Here is a 5,583-nt window from a genome sequence, read left to right as displayed (position 1 = left end):
TGTCAATCATCCCAGTGCGGGACGACCAGCAGCCAATAAGAAAGCGCAGCCCTACGTGCAACGCTACTGGAACGCGGCGCTGCCAGGGGGCGGGGCTTCTGATGACAGCTTTGCCTGACACCGGGCGGTGCATGCGTTACCATAACGACAGCAAAACAAGCACAACAACATGTGTCGTCAATCTACTGCATGAATAGCTACCTCCACATCAATAAACTAAATGTCATAATGCACCCAATATACTGAACTCCTCCTGCAATCACTCTGAGGGGGTTGTCACCTATCAGACAACTGAACAGCAATGGTGACAAGCACAGAGACCCCCATTAATTAATTTACACCCTAAAATCATTCACACCCTACCTCTGCCTCCCATAGTGTATACTTCATTCAGACTGTATGCACCCTCTGCTGATTTACACTGTAGCTGTGCAGGTATATGTAAGTCACTGACTACAGCCTGCCATGTACAGTGCAAACAACCCCCCTGCCCCCAAAACATCCCCCATTATTGTGAAACCCCATTCTGTGATTGGCTGCTATATGCTGTTGGGATGCCATACATGACTGCATGACCGAAAGGAGGCTCGGTGCGGCACACAGCGCATCGTAACATTCCATAGGACCCCTACTCTTCTTCATCTATACCCTTGGTCTGGGACAACAAGTCCCATAGCTTCCAGTACCATCTGTACGCTGATGACACCCAGATCCACCTCTCTGGCCCAGACACCACGTCTCTGCTGTCCAGAATCCCGGAGTGTCTATCAGCCATATCCTCCTTCTCCTCTCGCTTCCTCAAGCTCAACGTGGACAAATCTGAACTCATTATCTTTCCTCCATCCCACATATCTCCCCTACCTGATCTATCACAATAAATGACATCCCGCTTTCCCTTGTACCAGAAATCTGCTGCCTCGGAGTAACCCTTGACTCTGCCCTGTCCTTCAAACCGCACATCCAAGCTTTCCCCACCTCCTGTCGCCTCCAGCTCAAAAATACACTGCTCAAAAAAATAAAGGGAACACTTAAACAACAGAATATAACTCCAAGTAAATCACACTTCTGTGAAATCAAACTGTCCACTTAGGAAGCAACACTGATTGACAATCAATTTCACATGCTGTTGTGCAAATGGAATAGACAATAGATGGAAATTATTGGCAATTATCAAGACACACTCAATAAAGGAGTGGTTCTGCAGGTGGGTACCATAGACCACATCTCAGTACCAATGCTTTCTGGCTGATGTTCTGGTCACTTTTGAATGTTGGTTGTGCTTTCATACTCGTAGTAGCATGAGATGGACTCTACAACCCACGGAAGTTGCTCAGGCAGTGCAGCTCATCCAGGATGGCACATCAATACGAGCTGTGGCAAGAAAGTTTGCTGTGTCTGTAAGCTTTGTGTCCAGAGGCTGGAGGTGCTACCAGGAGACAGGCCAGTACACCAGGAGACGTGGAGGGGGCCATAGGAGGGCAACAACCCAGCAGCAGGACCGCTACCTCTGCCTTTGTGCAAGAGGAACAGGAGGAACACTGCCAGAGCCCTGCAAAATGACCTCCAGCAGGCCACAAATGTGCATGTGTCTGCACAAACGGTTAGCAACTGACTTCATGAGGGCCCGACGTCCACAGATGGGTGTTGTGCTCACAGCCCAACACCATGCAGGACACTTGGCATTTACCACAGAACACCAGGATTGGCAAAGTCGCCACTGGCGCCCTGTGCTCTTCACAGATGAAAGCAGGTTCACACTGAGCATATGTGACAGACGTGACAGAGTCTGGAGACGCCGTGGAGAGCGATCTGCTGCCTGCAACATCCTTCAGCATGACCGGTTTGGCAGTGGGTCAGTAATGGTGTGGGGTGGTATTTCTTTGGAGGGCCGCACAGCCCTCCATGTGCTCGCCAGAAGTAGCCTGACTGCCATTAGGTACCGAGATGAGATCCTCAGACCCCTTGTGAGACCATATGCTGGTGCGGTTGGCCCTGGGTTCCTCCTAATGCAGGACAATGCCAGACCTCATGTGGCTGGAGTGTGTCAGCAGTTACTGCAAGATGAAGGCATTGAAGCTATGGACTGGTCCGCCCGTTCCCCAGACCTGAATCCGATTGAGCACATCTGGGACATCATGTCTCCCTCCATCCACCGTCATGTTGCACCACAGACTTCCATGAGTTGGCGGATGCTTTAGTCCAGGTCTGGGTGGAGATCCCACAGGAGACCATCCGCAACTTCATCAGGAGCATGCCCAGGCGTTGTAGGAAGGTCATACAGGCACATGGAGGCCACACAATACTGAGCCTCATTTTGACTTGTTTTAAGGACATTACATCAAAGTTGGATCAGTCTGTAGTGTGTTTATCCACTTTAATTTTGGGGGTGACTCCAAATCCAGGCCTCCATTGGTTAATAAATTTGATTTCCATTGATGATTTTTGTGTGATTTTGTTGTCAGCACATTCAACTTTGTAGAGAACAAAGTATTCAATGAGAATATTTCATTCATTCAGATCTAGGATGTGTTATTTGAGTGTTCCCTCTATTTTTTTGAGCAGTGTCTTTCCAAATCCATCCTTTCCTCATCTCCCAATCTACTAAAATGCTCCCGCCTCAACTACTGCAACATCCTCCTCTGTGGCCTACCTCCTAACACTCTCGCACCTCTCCAGTCCACTCTGCTGCCCGACTAATCCACTTCTCTCCTCACTACTCCTCTGCTTCTCCCCTTTGCAGATCCCTTCACTGGCTCCCAATTCCTCAGCGTATCCAGTTCAAACTACTAACCCTGACCTACAAAGCCATCCATAACCTGTCTCCTCCGTACATCTCTGAACTAATCTCCTGCTATCTTCCCTCACGTAAAAAGTTGACCAGCGATTTCTCATTTTTCCAACAAAATTCACAAAACCATTTTTTTTAGGTACCACATCACATTTGAAGTCACTTTGAGAGGTCTTTATGACAGAAAATACCCAAAAGTGACACCATTCTAAAAACTGCACCCCTCAAGGTGCTCAAAACCACATTCAAGAACTTTATTAACCCTTCAGGTGCTTCACAGGAATTTTTGGAATGTGGAAGAAAAAAATGAACATTTTACTTTTTTCACAAAAATGTTACTTTAGACCCAATTTTTCTTATTTTCACAGGGGTAACAAGAAAAAAATGGACCCCAAAATTTGTTGTGCAATTTCCCCTGGGCACGCAGATACCCCATATGTGGGGAAAAACCACTGTTTGGGCGCACGGCAGGGCTCGGAAGGGAAGGAGCGCCATTTGACTTTTTGATTGTAAAATTTGCTTGAATAATTAGTGGACGCCATGTTGCGTTTGGAGAGCCCCTGATGTGCCTAAACAGTGGAAACCCCCCACAAGTGACCCCATTTTGGAAACTAGACCCCCCAAGGCATCTATCTAGATGCATAGTGAGAACTTGGAACCCCTAGGTGCTTCACAAATTGATTTGTAAAAATGAAAAAGTAATTTTTTTGTCCACTTTTTCATTTTTACGAATCAATTTGTGAAGCACCTGAGGGTTCCAAGTGCTCACTATGCATCTAGATAGGTGCCTTGGGGGGGTCTAGTTTCCAAAATGGGGTCACTTGTGGGGGAGCTCCAATGTTTAGGCACACAGGGGGTCTCCAAACGCAACATGGTGTCCGCTAACAATTTGAGCCGATTTTCCATTCAATTTGTTAGCGGACACCATGTCGCGTTTGGAGAGCCCCTGATGTGCCTAAACAGTGGAGCTCCCCCACAAGTGACCCCATTTTGGAAACTATAGCCCTCAAGGATTTTATTAAGGGGTATAGTGAACATTTTGAACCCAGAGGTACGACACAGAATTTGATAACATTAGGTCATCATATTGAATAAGTTGTCATTACGCTTGAGCGCAAGTGCTCGCTACTTGAGTTTGCATCGGGTACTCAGGTATGCACCATGTATCACGGGTGCTCAAGTGAAATGCTCGAGTCCCCGCCCGCATGTTTCACGGTTATTAGACCCCCCAAAAAACCATGCAGGGATCGCTCGTGCATGGCAGGCAATCCCTGCAAGATTTTTTTGGCCACGAAGCATATGGGGCGGAGACTCGAGCACCCGCGATACTCAGTGCATACCCGAGCACCCGATGCAAACTCAAGTAGCGAGCACTTGCGTTCAACACTAGTTGCCATATCGTCATCTTTTTTTTTTTTTTTACTTGTGAAAAAAAAAAAACAACCCCAACCCTAACATTAGCACAACCCCAGCCCTAGCGTTTATTTTTTACGCCGTTCCTCGTGCGGTATAAGTGATGACATTACTTTATTCTTCGGGTCGGTGCGATTACAGCGATACCAGAATCATATCGGGTTTTTATGATTGACAGCTGTCACACACTAAAAGACACATATTTTGTAAAATCTAGTTTTTGCATCGCCATATTTTGGCCGACAGTCATGTGACGGCTTGTTTTTTGTAGGATGAGTTGACGTTTTTATTGGTGCCATTTTCAGGCATGTGACATTTTTTGATCGCTTTCTATTCCAGCTTTTGGGAGGCAGAATAAACAAAAACCAACAATTCAGGAATTGTGTTTTTTTACATTTTTTTATTCTGCTCCAGGTGTGGTAAAATTGATAAGGTAGCTTTATTCTTCGGGTCAGTACGTTTACAGTGGTACCACATTTATATAGTTTTTTATGTTTTGATGCTTTTACACAATAAAAGCTATTTTATAGGAAAAATTATTTTTTTGCATCGCTTTATTCTGAGAGCTGTAACTTTTTGATTTTTCGGATGATGGAGCTGTATGGCGGCTTGTTTTTTGCGGGACGAGATGACGTCTTCAGCGGTACCATTTTTATGTATATTCGTCTTTTTGATGGCGTGTTATTCCATTTTTTGTTTGGCGGTATGATGATAAAGCATTGTTTTTTGCTTTGTTTTTTATTTTTCATTTTTACCGTGTTCACTGAAGGGGTTAACTAGTGGAACAATTTTATAGGCCAGGTCGTTACGGACGCGGCGATACCAAATATGTGTACTTTTATTGTTTGTTTGTTTTTTTTTCTTAATAATATTTATTGATGGGTACATTATATTTTTATTTTTAGTGGATTTTTTTTTTTTTTTTTTAAATTTTTTTAAAAAAACAATCCTGTGCCCGTGCCATTTCAATGAAGTACAACCCCTGGTAAAAATTATGGCATCACCGGGCTCGGAGGATGTTCATTCAGTTGTTTAATGTTGTTGAAAAAAAGCAGATCACAGACATGGCACAAAACTAAAGTCATTTCAAATGGCAACTTTAGGGCTTTAAGAAACACTAAAAGAAATCAAGATAAAAAATGTGGTACTCAGTAAGGGTAATTTTTTTCAGACCAAGCAGAAGGAAAAAAATATGGAATCACCCTGTAAATTTACATTTCCAAAGCTAACACTACATCAAATTAGATCTGCTTGTTAGTCTGCATCTAAAAATGAGTGATCACACCTTGGAGAGCTGTTGCACCAAGTGGGCTGACATGAATCATGGTCCAACACGAGAAAGGTCAATTGAAACAAAGGAGAGGATTATCAAACTCTTAAAA

The sequence above is a fragment of the Phyllobates terribilis genome, unplaced genomic scaffold (assembly GCF_046119375.1).
Source record: "Phyllobates terribilis strain yellow unplaced genomic scaffold, ASM4611937v1 Scaffold_5__5_contigs__length_657084704, whole genome shotgun sequence".
NCBI classification, from domain to species: domain Eukaryota; kingdom Metazoa; phylum Chordata; class Amphibia; order Anura; family Dendrobatidae; genus Phyllobates; species Phyllobates terribilis.
This window is presented reverse-complemented; position numbering follows the sequence as displayed.